General features: G+C 41.5%; 1 long non-coding RNA gene across 1 annotated transcript; it reads right to left on the reverse strand.

The window, feature by feature from the left end:
* Positions 1 to 652: 652 nt before the first annotated feature.
* LOC146496747 (uncharacterized) lies at positions 653 to 17,572 on the reverse strand. The gene is made up of 3 exons (XR_014871256.1): positions 16,671 to 17,572; positions 10,281 to 14,817; positions 653 to 4,722 (listed from the first exon to the last, which is right to left on the reverse strand). It is a non-coding gene; the product is annotated as an uncharacterized LOC146496747 (long non-coding RNA).
* Between the last annotated feature and the right edge of the window lie 1,388 nt (positions 17,573 to 18,960).

Here is an 18,960-nt window from a genome sequence, read left to right on the forward strand (position 1 = left end):
CCTGCATAGCTGCATGTCACGCCAGTTCAAAGGTCAGCCACAGCACATCTTTTATGTCTTCTTTCTCTCAGCCAAACTGGTCACATGGCTGCCCCTCCCTGAGCCTTGGACGGCACATCCTGTGGCTTCAGAATAAGCAGCAGCTCAGGAAACAACACCTACAAAGTGTTTTCAGTTTGACCCACAGAGCTGCAGAGCATGATAGGACCCGGTGATAAACTGGAGCAAAGCTCATGCTAATATCACACACAGCAAAGAGCACATGTTTAACAGGGAGGACGGTAACAGAGGGAATGATCAGGACAGTGAGCTGCGGTCATCACAGAAACACTGTTTACACAGACTCCCCAACATTGTGTCAGTGTTGTGTAATCTGTGCATAACACAGAACAGAGACGTGATAAGAAAACCTCTGATCAAACATGATGAATCCTCAAGTGTCAGTGAGAATAAAAGAAAGGGAAAAGTGAGTCATTTGTCATGAGAAGTGGGGCTCAGGAGGTGGAGCAGGTCACCTGACAACAGAAAGGTCGGTGGTTTGATCCCTGGTGCTCCAGTCTGCATGCCAAACCATCTTTGGTGGTCATGTTACTATGGTAACCCAGAGGAGTTTAATATGATAAGTATTAATTTATTCATTTAATGAGACAATCAGTCAAAAGTCAATCAGTCATTTTAAATAAGCAGTGTTTTTGGAATCATCACATAAATTTAAAACCAAAAACGCTGAACAAGTTTGTAAAGTTTCTACAGCCGTGTTTCCACTTTTCTTCTCTCACTTCTTCTTCTTTTTGGTCTCCTCTCTGGGCAGACATGCTTTCACTTCAAGCAGCTGAAACATGAACGAGGCCACGAGCTACACTTTGCATGTTCACAGTGATGCACGCATTAGGGTTAGGGTTGGTAGATGTTCCAATTCCAATGAGTAGTCTTTTAGAGGTAGCCAGGAGCCAGTGGAAAGCCAAGAAAACCAGTCACTTGTATCACTTACGTAGTCCTGATTTCAGGCCTGCTGGATCTGTTTCAAGGCGTTCAGGGCATCAGTCATGTTTGATGAGTGTACATTGTCTGGTATGTAAGTGCAGCAGGTGTTGTTGAAGAGGACGCAAAGTCCCCCTTTCTCTGCTAGTATCAAGTCCAGAGCTACTCGATGTTGCATCACTGCGATCCGTAATGCCTCAATTTCCTAGTTCTGCTGTTCGTTGATTTTGCACGAAGCGCTCAAAAAGAGTCCGAAACGGTAATCCAGACTTTCAATCCTCAGCATGTTTTTTCCGGTTCCCACCCAGGGAAACAATGAATGGAGTACTTTCTGTCCGGTAGTCCATAATTTGAATTCCTTGGGTAGGTCGCTTCCCCATATTGGGTCATGTGGTTGAAGTCTAGGGAACGTTGATCTTCTTTTCTGGCGTGCTGTAGAAGTGGTGTTCACTGCGGTCATCCTGAAAGTGTGGTCTGACAGGAATATAGGAGCACATGTTCCTGTCCAGCCTGGGGGCAGTATGAAATATGCCCGTTGTCCACATAGCCAGGCCATTCCTTGCACCCAGTATGTGCCTTTAGATGGTCCAGTCGTTTACACAGGGGCACCCTCTCCTCCTCCAGCGGTCCGGTTGCAGTTGGTGGTGTTTCCAAGCGGCCTGTTACCTTTGTTTTGTTTATAGCACATGGAGTAGTTCTTCCCCTGGAGTCCAAGAACACTGGGAAATGGATGGATGTTTTCCGGTTTGTTACATTGAAGTTGGTCCAGAAAAGTTGATCACATTCAACAGTGATTTTCTTTTGTTGTAACCCTCCTAGAAGGTTGACGTGAAGGGTGTAAATAATAGATAAATAACTAAGGTCTCTAATCAGAAGTACCTGACCCCGTGGTATAATTCTCAAACACGTACCCTAAAGCAGATGACTCGTAATCTGGAGAGGAAATGGCGTGTCACAAATTTAGAGGATCATCATTTAGCCTGGAGAAATAGTTTGTTGCTTTATAAGAAAGCCCTCCGCAAAGCCAGAACAGCTTACTACTCATCACTGATTGAAGAAAATAAGAACAACCCCAGGTTTCTCTTCAGCACTGTAGCCAGGCTGACAAAAAGTCAGAGCTCTGTTGAGCCAACCATCCCTTTAACGTTAACTAGTGATGACTTCATGAACTTCTTCACAAATAAAATTTTTATCATTAGAGAAAAAATTACCAATAATCATCCCACAGATGTAATATTATCTACAGCTACTCTTAGTACCATTAATGTTAAGTTAGACTCTTTTTCTCCAATCGAACTTTCTGAGTTATCTTCAATAATTACTTCCTCCAAACCATCAACGTGTCTTTTAGACCCCATTCCTACAAAACTGCTCAAAGAAGTCCTGCCATTGATTAATTCTTCGATCTTATATATGATCAACCTATCTCTAATAATCGGCTATGTACCACAGGCCTTCAAGGTGGCTGCAGTTAAACCTTTACTCAAAAAGCCATCTCTAGACCCAGCAGTCTTAGCTAATTATAGGCCAATCTCCAACCTTCCTTTCATATCAAAAATCCTTGAAAGAGTAGTTGTCAAACAGCTAACAGATCATCTGCAGAGGAATGGTTTATTTGAAGAGTTTCAGTCAGGTTTCAGAGTTCATCACAGCACAGAAACAGCTTTATTGAAGGTTACAAATGATCTTCTTATGGCCTCTGACAGTGGACTCATCTCTGTGCTTGTCCTTCTTGACCTTAGTGCAGCATTCGATACTGTTGACCATAATATTCTATTAGAGCGATTAGAACATGCTGTAGGTATTACAGGTATTGCACTGCAGTGGTTTGTATCATATCTATCTAATAGACTCCAATTTGTGCATGTAAATGGAGAGTCCTCTTCACACACTGAGGTTAATTATGGAGTTCCACAGGGTTCGGTGCTAGGACCAATTCTGTTTACATTATACATGCTTCCCCTAGGCAGCATCATTAGAAGACATAGCATACATTTTCACTGCTATGCAGATGACACCCAGCTCTATCTGTCCATGAAGCCAGATAACACACACCAATTAGTTAAACTGCAGGAATGTCTTAAAGACATAAAGACTTGGATGGCCACTAACTTTCTGCTTCTTAACTCAGATAAAATTGAGGTCATTGTACTCGGCGCTGAAAAGCTTAGAAATATGGTATCTAACCAGATTCTTACTCTGGATGGCATTACCTTGGCCTCCAGTAACACTGTGAGGAACCTTGGAGTCATTTTTGACCAGGATATGTCCTTCAACGCACATATTAAACAAATATGTAAGACTGCGTTCTTCCATTTGCGCAACATCTCTAAAATTAGAAATATCCTGTCTCAGAGTGACGCTGAAAAACTAGTTATGCATTTATTACTTCCAGGCTAGACTACTGCAATTCATTATTATCAGGATGTCCAAAAAACTCACTGAAAAGCCTTCAGTTAATCCAAAATGCTGCAGCAAGAGTACTGACAGGGACTAGAAAGAGAGAGCATATTTCTCCTGTTTTGGCTTCCCTTCATTGGCTTCCTGTTAAATCCAGAATTGAATTCAAAATCCTGCTCCTCACATACAAGGTCTTAAATAATCAGGCCCCATCTTATCTTAATGACCTTGTAGTACCATATCACCCTATTAGAGCACTTCGCTCTCGCTCTGCAGGCCTACTTGTTGTTCCTAGAGTATTTAAAAGTAGAATGGGAGGGAGAGCCTTCAGTTTTCAGGCCCCTCTTCTGTGGAACCAGCTTCCAGTTTGGATTCAGGAGACAGACACTATCTCTACTTTTAAGATTAGGCTTAAAACCTTCCTTTTTGCTAAAGCATATAGTTAGGGCTGGACCAGGTGACCCTGAATCCTCCCTTAGTTATGCTGCAATAGATGTAGGCTGCCGGGGGATTCCCATGATGCATTGAGTTTTTCCTTTCCAGTCACCTTTCTCACTCACTATGTATTAACAGACCTCTCTGTATTGAATTGTATCTGTTATTAATCTCTGTCTCTCTTCCACAGCATGTCTTTATCCTGTCTTCCTTCTCTCACCCCAACCGGTCGCAGCAGATGGCCGCCCCTCCCTGAGCCTGGTTCTGCCGGAGGTTTCTTCCTGTTAAAAGGGAGTTTTTCCTTCCCACTGTCGCCAAAGTGCTTGCTCATAGGGGGTCATATGATTGTTGGGCTTTTCTCTGTATCTATGAAGCGCCTTGAGGCGACATTTGTTGTGATTTGGCGCTATATAAATAAAATTGAATTGAATTGAATTGAATAGATGGGTTTGTCTCGTCGATCTTTTCTGTCTGCGTCATGGTTCAGCTGTTGTTGGCATCAGCTGGGGTCCTGTAAGGGTGAGCATCGTAGTCAAGGTAACCAAGAGGGTCCACCTTCCCATGGCTGCGTACAGGTCCATCACACCCTATTGCTTGGTTGCCCTAGAGTTGGCCAATGGCTGGAGGTGGAAGTGCGAGCAATGCTCAATCAGCACTTCCCCCTCACCACTGAAGCAACCAAGTGAGGCTGAAACTTTCCTTTACTCGTTGACTTTCTGTAGAGGAAGTGGAATCCTCTGGGACCTCAACCTTTTTGCAGTGGCTCTGATGTATCCAGGAGGGTCTCTCCACTATTTTGCAGGCAGTTGGAGTGGTCAGAAGCACTTGGTCTGGACCCTCCCACCGTGGCGAGCTCCAATTTTTCTTTGGAGTACTCGGACACGGATCCAATCACCTGGCTTCAACCTGCAGGAAATAGAAAAAGAGTCTTGCGACAGTTTATTGTTCAAAACAACTTCTCTGTTTGTCAACAATTGAGTCATCCAATTTGCCAGAGTGGTTTCACAGATTGATTTATCTAGTGGCTCGCAAGTAACTGGCAAATGGGGACAGTTTGTTATTTCCTTGTGTTATTCTCATCCACATTTTGACTAGGCCTACACATTCTGGCCATGGTCTGCCAGTTTCTTCCACTGTTTTCCTGAGCCTTTGTTTTATAATGCCATTTGTTCTCTCCACTAATCCTGCACTCTGTGGATGGTAGGCACAATGATGTTTTAAACTGAAACCTAGTGTTTCAGATACTTTGCTGATCACGTCATTTACAAAATGGGTTCCATTATCTGATCTTATCAGAGTAGGAATTCCATATGTTGGAATGAAATGTGTTTTTGGCAGTTCATACATGTTCTCAAATATTCTTTTGCTGAAGTTTCAAAATTTAAAGTGTAGAATTGTTGGTTTATTATAAAGACCATCCCTCAGATCATCCCTCCCGATGAGCCATGGCTCAAAACCATGGCTCACTAGAGCGGCTGTTTTGTGTAATGATTTGGGAAGAATGGGCTTTCCTGCTATTTTCATTATGTCATCTGCTCTGTGTTTTAGCCATTGCTTTTGTTCTTTTGGCGGTGCTGCTTTTTTTTCATCTTGAAGTACAGATAGTGGAATGGTGTGGTTTTCATGAGTTGTTAATAAGATTGTGGTTGCTATGGCTGCTGCTTTTGCAGCTTTGTCAGCAAAATTGTTTCCCTTTGTAACTTCGGAGTCATCCTTCTGATGTGCTGGACATTTGCAAATTGCTAAATGTTGCATCAGATAAGGAGTTTCCTCCCATGTAAACATAAGTGTGCCATGATAAAACTTTCCTCCACACACTAGAAATAAGAAACTAATTTCATCCCTCTGTTACATCTTATTCACTTATTTTATAATCCAGTCATTTTTTCAAATCTAGTATCAACCTGCTAATTTGCATATCAGCTTATAATGGGCTAAGTTGACAGGTCAACAGAAATGCACGTTCAAAATATTATCACAAAAGAGAATTTCCTTCATACAGTAAATTACTTGTGCTGCATCAATCAAACAGAAACCATCTCACAATTTATTGTATTACCAACTAAATTTATTGTCTGATTACTGCTTGTTCATACCAGATTCTCTCTGTCTTTATTTTATCCTTCTCTTTTACTACAAACGTTTCACCTATTGTCAAGCTGAAGAGTTAAATGTCAACAGTGGATAAATTCAGCATTTGATAACAAAACTCTGTTAAGTTTTCCCTGCTTTAACACCAATGGGAGATATAGGCGCATGTATAGTGTGTGCTATAGTGTAAGCTGTTCTTCATTGCATGTATGTGTGTTGGTACGCTTGCATGCAGGGCCTGTGGGCCTGTCTCACCCAGAAGGGCATTTTCTTAACACCTGCCTGTCTTTCACGTGTATTAAGAAAGGCAAATGTGCTTGTAGCAGTTGTGAGATTATTATGCTGTTATATATTACATTATACCTGTAATCAAAATGAGTACTGATACTGCTGTAGGCCACATCATCCTTCTTGTGTAATCAGTATGTAGTTTTAGTTTGCGTCATACTTCTGAGTTAAAAGAATGTGAAAATCATTAGATTCATTAGATAAGTTTGTATTATCCTATACTGCTGGCTTACTGTGAGTGAGTTATACTGTTTCATGACATTTCATACTGCTAAGTCATGAAGAGAATATTGTGTTCAGAGAGTCAGGGCCTTTTTTTTCTGATAGTAGAGACAACAGAGCACATTCCACGGGAGCTTCACCCCCACCTTTTGTTGGATGCAGAAAAACAGGGAGCCAAGGTCATAACTCAGGCTCACTGAGAGTTAGAAAGAATGTGAATGCTTAGTTTGTGGCTGTGGCGCATTTTGTATGGCTTCTTTTCTTTTTTTTAGTAGCTTCCTGCCTTCAGGTGAAGGCTTTGTCCCTCAAAAGTGAAGCCAAACAGGTGTTGTGAGTCGGGGTGTAAAGGCACTGAGAAAAGAGCGTTTGATAAGTCTATCACTAAGAACCATTGTTCTTTTGGAGTGACTTGATTCAGTATAGAGTGGGGATTTGCTACTACTGGTGGCATCATTTCAGTGATTTCATTTATTGCTCGCAGATCATGCACTAGACGGTATTTTGCAGTATTAGCTTTCTTCACTACTTAAACAAAACATCACTCTTTGTTTATTTTATTATTATTATTATTTAAATTTTCCTTTCTCAAAAACAGAAAATTAAATTGTAATTGTTCTTGGCTGAGAAACACAAAACCTCCTTTTGTTTTTTTGTTTTTTTACTCAAGGTAAGAAACTAGGTTTTAACTTTTCTGATTTATCACCTAAAGCAAAGCAGACAACCCAGCTCTCAGCTGGCTCTGAACTTATCATCATCAAGGTTGCATGGTGAGAGCCACTTTAGAAGTCACAGTACTCCTCACTCAAGCAACACGTCAAAAAAAACAAAAAAACAAAAAAACAAAAACTCAGCACACTACACAGAGAACAACAGTCAAGACACAACTGAAGATGCTGTTCTTCTTTGTTCTCCTTGAACTTTAGAATAAACTTCATCTGCAATAGTAAATCATATGCCTAATCATTATGTGTCACTGTGATCCACGAGTGTGATCACAAATTTACTTATTTTTCAAACCAACAAAACAAAACAAACAAAAAAAAAAAAGCAAGTTTCTGACGGCATGAACGCTTTACACACGAGTCAGGATGAAAAAAAAGGCTGCTTTCAAAACCAAATCCGAAGTATGAGGGGAAAACCTGAGCTCACAGACAGCTGCATGTTTGAGCTCTCATGCAGCTCCTGCTCTAAAAAACGTGTTACTTGCTCATCAGCTTAGCAGTGACCACATATTTAATTCAGCTTCTCAATTATGTAGCTTTAGCTGTTGTATACAGGGTGTAGCTTATTAGTTGTTAGTATAGGTTTGCTCTATATCTCAGCAATGTCTCATCTAGGATGACAGGTTTTCAAGCAGGTCAAGTGCCTCTATGCACTTAATAAGTTGATGTATTTTCTTTATTTTCTTCATCTCTACGTCATTGTACTGAACTTGAGCAAACCTTAAGCTTAATGCAGACTACTTGTAACAGTTATCCACCTCACATCATAACTGACTAAGGTGCCTCTTCATATTAATATTATTTCATTATTAATGCTATTATCTTTTTATATAACAGCAATAGTATATTACAATATTTTATTTATATTTTATTTTGTATCCACCAAGGGCTGCGGGTGATCTGCAGTTTCACCCAAGCTGGAGACATTTTCCTTTTCACACACTTTCCTTGGCTGAACAATGACACAACCTTAATATACCTTATGCATCTCTCTATTTTATTTAATATGTGTTTGTGTGAATTATCTGCTTTCATTCATTCTATTCATTCTGGGCATGCTTCATTGTTAATACCAGTTTACAGGTTGTTATCCTTCCTATTATCAGTTTGAATACATTACAGTTAGGCTCTAATTTAATTTAGCCTTTTATTTTACCTTTTTTTCCCTTTTGTATTTATATGTATTCAGTCGGGTCTGTTTCCAACCCTTTTTAAACTCCTTTAAACTACTTTGATCTCTAATTTTCACTTGGTGAGGGATTATTATGTTCTTCCTAGTCTGAACTGCTCTCTTCACCTGAGCTGCTATCCTATTCTGAGTTACTGTCTTCTTTGTTTCTTACAGTCACATACAAAATGTCCCTCTTTTCCACACTTCCAGCATGTAGTGCTAAAGTCACTGTTTGGTGACTGTTTGGTTTCCTCTCCCTCTCTTTTGGCCTCTCAAACCTCCCCTGTAGCCTCCACTGAAAGCTGTGAGAACAGTGTCAGCATCGAGGGCAAAAACTGAGACCTTCTCTTTTTTTTGTCACCACTGTCTGTGCATGAGTTAGCATATTGAAACGCTTCATCTGCTGTGCCCGTATCTTGCGTTACCCGATGCTTTTCTACATGAGACCTAATGGGTGGTAGTAATCGTTCAATGAAAGTGCATTTAAATTGGTTTTTATTTTCCTCTTTCTTTTTCTTATTTTCAGTTCTCCTTTCAGCCTCGGTTTCCCATGCTTGGAAAAGTTTATATTCTTCTTCACGTTTAAATTTTTTCTTTGGGTCTTTTGTTAATGTAATTTCTTGTTTCAGTGCAGCTCTCAGCTGGGTAACAGCTGAGGGATTGCATTTCCCTTCCCAGCTGTGGTTTTTAGCTTTTCGTGGATTTCTCCACCTATTTGCACTTATTCTACCTGCTCCGGTTTGTGGTTTTTCTAACCATTCCTCATCAGGTGTTAATTTTGCTTGTTTAGTCCCCATTGTCAAAGATTTTGCTGGGCCGTCGCTGGCACGCTTGACTTCACAGTGGTTTACTGATACGGCCTTCGACTTCACCCTACAGGTGAAGCGGTATCAGTTTTATGAGATGAAACTCAACCATTCTCCTTTGTCAAAAGCAGAGATGGGCAGTAACACATTACTTGTAAGGAACGCTGCGTTACTGCGTTATTAAAACCGTGATTTTTTTTTGCGATAATGTCTCATGACAGTGACGTAAGCGAGTGCAACGTTCATGACCACTGCGGCACACCTGCACCAGGGTAAACCTCCGCCTACCCTATTCCTGCTTTACAGGTAAAAATAGAGCAAAAGGACCGCTAGTCTTTGACTTTATTTATTTTCTGCTGTGTTTTACTTGCATCTATTTGAAAGAGTGAGTGTAAACACCAAAAAAAAAAAAATTATGTGCTGGAATGTGCAGAAAATAGGTTTAAATGTTAAACAAATTTCTTCCAGTCAGAGAATGTTGCATATAATTACATTTTTGCTTGATGCATAAAGTTAAAAGATTAAAACTAATAAAACAAGTTTTAAAAAGAGACTTTTCCATTTGATTACATTTTGTATGATGGATTATGCAGAAAAAGTAGAATTGGGCTGAAAGATCTATCGCTTTATCACCTATTCAGGTTGTGAATCGTGTTTTTAAAAGTAACTAAGTAACTAAGCAATTAATTACATTTGAAAATGAGTAATCAGTAAAGTAACGGGATTACTTTTGGGGGGAAGTAATCGGTAATTAGTTACTGATTACTTTTTTCAAGTAACTTGACCAACACTGGTCACCAGTACGTGAGCCTCAGCAAAGGAAAAAAATAGAAAACATAAAATGGAAGTAGTTCAGCAGCGTATTGCGCTGTAAAATCAACTTATTTCCAGACACATACACACATAGACATTTACGTGCTAATTTGTCACAAAGTATTTTACGGCTACCTCTAAAACCAGTCTAAACACAGTTCCTTTTGGCAAACTTAAAACAATTTTATCTCAGTTCCTTTTGGCCTTTTGGCGAACTTAAACCTATTTTACTTTGTCAAAATATTTTAATTTGTTGAAACGTATTTTAATTTGTCACAAAGTAATTTTGGCTACTTCTAAAACCGGTCTAAACATATTTTACGTTTCTTTAAACAAAATAGTGTTTCTCACCCTCAGACGTCTCACTGGTGGTTCGGATTGCCAGACTGAATCCCACCGCCGTGGACCAGACTAAGGACACTGGCCTTATTTTTTATAGATGAAATAATTATTGTGGGTGATTTTAACATCCATGTAGATGCTAAAAATGACAGCCTCAACATGGCATTTAATCTGTTACTAGACTCAACTGGCTTCTGTCAAAATGTAAAAGAACCCACCCACCACTTTAATCACACTCTAGATCTTGTTTTAACATATGGCATAGATACTGAACATTTAACAGTGTTTCCTGAAAACCCTCTCCTATCTGATCATTTCCTGATAACATTTACATTTACAATAATTGATTACACAGCAGTGGAGAGTAGACTTCATAACAGTAGATGTCTTTCTGAAAGCACTGTAACTAAGTTTAAGAATATAATCCACCCACTGTTATCATCTTCAATGACCTGTACCAACATAGAGCAGAGCAGCTATCTTAACACTACCCCAACAGAGGTCGATTATCTTGTTAATAATTTTACCTCCTCACTACGTACGACTCTGGATACTGTAGCTCCTGTGAAAACTAAGGTCTCTAATCAGAAATACCTGACTCCGTGGTATGATTCTCAAACACATAGCCTAAAGCAGATGACTCGTAAGCTGGAGAGGAAATAGCGTGTCACAGAAGATCTAGAAGATCTTCTGTGACATTTAGAAGATCATTGTTTAGCCTGGAGAAATAGTTTGTTGCTTTATAAGAAAGCCCTCCGCAAAGCCAGAACATCTTACTATTCGACACTGATTGAAGAAAATAAGAACAACCCCAGGTTTCTCTTCAGCACTGTAGCCAGGCTGAAAAAAAAGTCAGAGCTCCGTTGAGCCAACCATCCCTTTAACGTAACTAGTAATGACTTCATGAACTTCTTCACAAATAACATTTTTTATCATTAGAGAAAAATTACCAATAATCATCCCACAGATGTAATATTATCTACAGCTACTCTTAGTAACATTGATGTTAAGTTAGACTCTTTTTCTCCAATTGATCTTTCTGAGTTAACTTCAATAATTACTTCCTCCAAACCATCAACGTGTCTTTTAGACCCCATTCCTACAAAACTGCTCAAAGAAGTCCTGCCATTGATTAATTCTTCGATCTTATATATGATCAACCTATCTCTAATAATCGGCTATGTACCACAGGCCTTCAAGCTAGCTGTAGTTAAACCTTTACTCAGAAAGCATCTCTAGACCCAGTAGTCTTAGCTAATTATAGGCCAATCTCCAACCTTCCCTTATATCAAACATCCTTGAAAGAGTAGTTGTCAAACAGCTAAATGATCATCTGCAGAGGAATGGCTTATTTGAAGAGTTTCAGTAAGGTTTCAGAGCTCATCACAGCACAGAAACAGCTTTAGTGAAGGTTACAAATGATCTTCTTATGGCCTCTGACAGTGGACTCATTTCTGTGCTTGTCCTGCTAGACCTTAGTGCAGCATTCGATACTGTCGACCATAATATCCTATTAGAGCGATTAGAACATGCTGTAGGTATTACAGGTACTGTGCTGCAGTGGTTTGTATCATATCTATCTAATAGACTCAAATTTGTACATGTAAATGGAGAGTCCTCTTCACACACAGAGGTTAATTATGGAGCTCCACAGGGTTCAGTGCTAGGACCAATTCTGTTTACATTATACATGCTTCCCTTAGGCAGCATCATTAGAAGACATATAATAAATTTTCACTGCTATGCAGATGACACCCAGAGATAAACTCGCCTAAAGAACACAAAATCCACCAAATCCAAACATGGAAATGTTTGCACACACATGTGATTATGCGCAGAGGTCCACCCTACCAGCCAACCTCAGATCTCCATGCAGGCACACATGAATGCACATATATTTGGACACATCCAGAGATAAACTCCCCTAAAGAACACCAAATTCCAAGAAATCCAAACATGGAAATATTTGCACGCACATGTGATTATGCGCAGAGGTCCACCCTACCAGCCAACCTCAGATCTCCACGCAGGCACACATGAATGCACGTACATTTGCACACATTCAGAGATAAACTCCCCTAAAGAACACCAAATTCCAAGAAATCTAAACATGGAAATGTTTGCACACACATGTGATTATGCGCAGAGGTCCACCATACCAGCCAACCTCAGATCTCCATGCAGGCACACATGAATGCACATACATTTGCACACATCCATCGATAAACTCCTACAAATCAGCCGAATTCCAAGATATCCAAACATGGAAATGTTTGCACACACATGTGATTATGCGCAGAGGTCCACCCTACCAGCCAACCTCAGATCTCCACGCAGGCACACATGAATAAACATACATTTGCACACATCCACAGATAAACTCCCCTAAAGAACACCAATTTCCAAGATATCCAAACATGGAAATGTTTGCACACACATGTGATTATGCGCAGAGGACCACCGTACCAGCCAACCTCAGATCTCCATGCAAGGACACATGAATGCACATACATTTGCACACATCCAGAGATAAACTCCTACAAATCAACCAAATTCCAGGATTTCCAGACATGGAAAACTTTGCACACACATGTGATTATGCTTAGAGGTCCACCCTACCAGACAAACTCAGATCTCCACGCAAGCACACATGAATAAACAGACATTTGCACACATCCACAGATAAACTCCTACAAATAAACCAAATTCCAAGATATCCAAACATGGAAATGTTTGCACACACATGTGATTATGCGCAGAGGTCCACCCTACCAGCCAACCTCACATCTCTACGCAGGGACACATGAATGCACATACATTTACACACATCCATGGATAAACTCCCCTAAAGAACACCAAATTTGAAAATATCCAAACATGGAAATATTTACACGCACATGTGATTATGCGCAGAGGTCCACCCTACCAGCCAACCTCAGATCTCTACCCTGGGACACATGAATGCACATACATTTGCACACATCCACAGATAAACTCCTACAAATCAACCAAATTCCAAGATATCCAGACATGGAAATGTTTGCACACACATGTGATTATGCGCAGAGGTCCACCCTACCAGCCAACCTCAGATCTCCATGCAGGCACACATGAATGCACATACATTTGCACACATCCACAGATAAACTCCCCTAAAGAAAACCAAATTCCAAGAAATCTAAACATGGAAATGTTTGCACACACATGTGATTATGCGCAGAGGTCCACCCTACCAGCCAACCTCAGATCTCCATGCAAGCACACATGAATGCACATACATTTGCACACATCCACAGATAAACTCCTAAAAACAGACCAAATTCCAAGATATCCAGACATGGAAATGTTTGCACACACCTGTGATTATGCGCAGAGGTCCACCCTACCAGACAACCTCAGATCTCCATGCAGGCACACATGAATGAACATATATTTGCACACATCCACAGATAAACTCCCCTAAAGAACACCAAATTCCAAGAAATCCAAACATGGAAATATTTACACGCACATGTGATTATGCGCAAAGGTTCACCCTACCAGCCAACCTCAGATCTCCACGCAGGCACACATGAATGCACATACATTTGCACACATCCAGAGATAAACTCCTACAAATCAACCAAATTCCAAGATATCCAAACATGGAAATGTTTGCACACACCTGTGATTATGCGCAGAGGTCCACCCTACCAGCCAACCTCAGATCTCCATGCAGGCACACATGAATGAACATATATTTGCACACATCCACAGATAAACTCCCCTAAAGAACACCAAATTCCAAGAAATCTAAACATGGAAATGTTTGCACACACATGTGATTATGCGCAGAGGTCCACCCTACCAGCCAACCTCAGATCTCCATGTAGGCACACATGAATGAACATACATTTGCACACATCCAGAGATAAACTCCCCTACAGAACACCAAATTCCACAGAATCCAAACATGGAAATGTTTGCACACACGTGTGATTATGCGCAGAGGTCCACCCTACCAGCCAACCTCAGATCTCCACGCAAGCACACATGAATGCACATACATTTGCACACATCCACAGATAAACTCCTACAAATCAACCAAATTCCAAGAAATCCAAACATGGAAATGTTTGCACACACATGTGATTATGCGCAGAGGTCCACCCTACCAGCCAAGCTCAGATCTCCACGCAGGCACACATGAATGCACATACATTTGCACACATCCAGAGATAAACACCTACAAATCAACCAAATTCCAAGAAATCCAAACATGGAAATGTTTGCACACACATGTGATTATGCGCAGAGGTCCACCCTACCAGCCAACCTCAGATCTCCTACGCAGGGCACACATGAATGCACATACATTTGCACACATCCAGAGATAAACTCCCCTAAAGAACACCAAATTCCAAGATATCCAAACATGGAAATGTTTGCACACACATGTGATTATGCGCAGAGGTCCACCCTACCAGCCAACCTCAGATCTCCACGCAGGCACACATGAATGCACATACATTTGCACACATCCAAAGATAAACTCCTACAAATCAACCTCAATTCCAAGATATCCAAACATGGAAATGTTTGCACACACATGTGATTATGCGCAGAGGTCCACCCTACCAGCCAACCTCAGATCTCCATGCAGGCACACATGAATGCACATACATTTGCACACATCCACAGATAAACTCCTACAAATCAACCAAATTCCAAGAAATCCAAACATGGAAATGTTTGCACACACATGTGATTATGCGCAGAGGTCCACTCTACCAGCCAACCTCAGATCTCCATGCAGGCACACATGAATGCACATACATTTGCACACATCCACAGATAAACTCCTACAAACCAACCAAATTCCAAGATATCCAAACATGCAAATGTTTGCACACACATGTGATTATGCGCAGAGGTCCACCCTACCAGCCAACCTCAGATCTCCACGCAAGGCACACATGAATGCACATACATTTGCACACATCCACAGATAAACTCCTCTAAAGAAACCAAATTCCAAGAAATCCAAACATGGAAATGTTTGCACACACATGTGATTATGCGCAGAGGTCCACCCTACCAGCCAACCTCAGATCTCCATGCAGGCACACATGAATGCACATACATTTGGCACACATCCACAGATAAACTCCCCTAAAGAATCACCAATTCCAAGAAATCCAAACATGGAAATGTTTGCACACACATGTGATTATGCGCAGAGGTCCACCCTACCAGCCAACCTCAGATCTCCATGCAGGCACACATGAATGCACATACATTTGCACACATCCACAGATAAACTCACTAAAGAAAACCAAATTCCAAGAAACTCAACATGGAAATGTTTGCACACACATGTGATTATGCGCAGAGGTCCACCCTACCAGCCAACCTCAGATCTCCACGCAAGGAACACATGAATGCACATACATTTGCACACATCCACAGATAAACTCCCCTAAAGAACACCAAATTCCAAGATATCCAAACATGGAAATGTTTGCACACACATGTGATTATGCGCAGAGGTCCACCCTACCAGCCAACCTCAGATCTCCATGCAGGACACACATGAATGCACATACATTTGCACACATCCACAGATAAACTCCTACAAACCAACCAAATTCCAAGATATCCAGACATGGAAATGTTTGCACACACATGTGATTATGCGCAGAGGTCCACCCTACCAGCCAACCTCAGATCTCCACGCAGGCACACATGAATGCACATACATTTGCACACATCCAGAGATAAACTCCCCTAAAGAACACCAATTTCCTAGATATCCAAACATGGAAATGTTTGCACACACATGTGATTATGCGCAGAGGTCCACCCTACCAGCCAACCTCAGATCTCCACGCAGGCACACATGAATGCACATACATTTGCACACATCCAGAGATAAACTCCCTAAAGAACACCAATTCCAAGATATCCAGACATGGAAATGTTTGCACACACATGTGATTATGCGCAGAGGTCCACCCTACCAGCCAACCTCAGATCTCCATGCAGGAACACATGAATGCACATACATTTGCACACATCCACACATCCACAGATAAACTCCCCTAAAGAATACCAAATTCCAAGATATCCAAACATGGAAATGTTTGCACACACATGTGATTATGCGCAGAGGTCCACCCTACCAGCCAACCTCAGATCTCCATGTAGGCACACATGAATGCACATACATTTGCACACATCCACAGATAAACTCCCCTAAAGAACACCAAATTCCAAGAAATCCTAAACATGGAAATGTTTGCACACACATGTGATTATGCGCAGAGGTCCACCCTACCAGCCAACCTCAGATCTCCACGCAAGGCACACATGAATGCACATACATTTGCACACATCCAGAGATAAACTCCTACAAACAACCAAATTCCAAGATATCCAGACATGGAAATGTTTGCACACACATGTGATTATGCGCAGAGGTCCACCCTACCAGCCAACCTCAGATCTCCACGCAAGGCACACATGAATGCACATACATTTGCACACATCCACAGATAAACTCCTACAAATCAACCAAATTCCAAGATATCCAGACATGGAAATGTTTGCACACACATGTGATTATGCGCAGAGGTCCACCCTACCAGCCAACCTCAGATCTCCATGCAGGCACACATGAATGCACATACATTTGCACACATCCACAGATAAACTCCCCTAAAGAACACCAAATTCCAAGATATCCAAACATGGAAATGTTTGCACACACATGTGATTATGCGCAGAGGTCCACCCTACCAGCCAACCTCAGATCTCCACGCAGGCACACATGAATGCACATACATTTGCACACATCCACAGATAAACTCCTACAAAACAACCAAATTCCAAGAAATCTCAACATGGAAATGTTTGCACACACATGTGATTATGCGCAGAGGTCCACCCTACCAGCCAACCTCAGATCTCCACGCAGGCACACATGAATGCACATACATTTGCACACATCCACAGATAAACTCCTACAAATCAAGCAAATTCCAAGATATCCAAACATGGAAATGTTTGCACACACATGTGATTATGCGCAGAGGTCCACCCTACCAGCCAACCTCAGATCTCCACGCAGGCACACATGAATGCACATACATTTGCACACATCCACAGATAAACTCCCCTAAAGAACACCAAATTCCAAGATATCCAAACATGGAAATGTTTGCACACACATGTGATTATGCGCAGAGGTCCACCCTACCAGCCAACCTCAGATCTCCACGCAGGCACACATGAATGCACATACATTTGCACACATCCACAGATAAACTCCCTAAAGAACACCAAATTCCAAGAAATCTCAAACATGGAAATGTTTGCACACACATGTGATTATGCGCAGAGGTCCACCCTACCAGCCAACCTCAGATCTCCACGCAGGCACACATGAATGCACATACATTTGCACACATCCACAGATAAACTCCCCTAAAGAACACCAAATTCCAAGATATCCAAACATGGAAATGTTTGCACACACATGTGATTATGCGCAGAGGTCCACCCTACCAGCCAACCTCAGATCTCCACGCAAGGCACACATGAATGCACATACATTTGCACACATCCACAGATAAACTCCTACAAATCAACCAAATTCCAAGATATCCAGACATGGAAATGTTTGCACACACATGTGATTATGCGCAGAGGTCCACCCTACCAGCCAACCTCAGATCTCCACGCAGGCACACATGAATGCACATACATTTGCACACATCCACAGATAAACTCCCCTAAAGAACACCAAATTCCAAGATATCCAAACATGGAAATGTTTGCACACACATGTGATTATGCGCAGAGGTCCACCCTACCAGCCAACCTCAGATCTCCACGCAGGCACACATGAATGCACATACATTTGCACACATCCATAGATAAACTCCCTAAAGAACACCAAATTCCAAGATATCCAAACATGGAAATGTTTGCACACACATGTGATTATGCGCAGAGGTCCACCCTACCAGCCAACCTCAGATCTCCACGCAGGCACACATGAATGCACATACATTTGCACACATCCACAGATAAACTCCCCTAAAGAACACCAAATTCCAAGAAATCTCAAACATGGAAATGTTTGCACACACATGTGATTATGCGCAGAGGTCCACCCTACCAGCCAACCTCAGATCTCCACGCAAGCACACATGAATGCACATACATTTGCACACATCCACAGATAAACTCCTACAAACCAACCAAATTCCAAGATATCCAGACATGGAAATGTTTGCACACAAATGTGATTATGCGCAGAGGTCCACCCTACCAGCCAACCTCAGCTCTCCACGCAGGCACACATGAATGCACATACATTTGCACACATCCACAGATAAACTCCTACAAATTAACCAAGTTCCAAGAAATCCAAACATGGAAATGTTTGCACACACATGTGATTATTTGGGTGGCTGTAGCTCAGGTGGCAGAGCGGATCAGCCACTAACCGGAAGGTCGGTGGTTCAATCCCAGGTTGCTCCAGTCTGCATGCCAAATATCCTTGGGCAAGATACTAACCCCATGTTGCTCTCCGATGCATCCATCGGAGTGTGAATGTGTATGAATGTTAGATACTGCGCACTTAAGCTTAGAAGTGCTTGTGTGAATGGGTGTGATTGGGTGAATGAATTAGCTGTATAAAGCG

This window comes from Neolamprologus multifasciatus, chromosome 19 (assembly GCF_963576455.1).
Source record: "Neolamprologus multifasciatus chromosome 19, fNeoMul1.2, whole genome shotgun sequence".
Lineage (NCBI taxonomy): Eukaryota > Metazoa > Chordata > Actinopteri > Cichliformes > Cichlidae > Neolamprologus > Neolamprologus multifasciatus.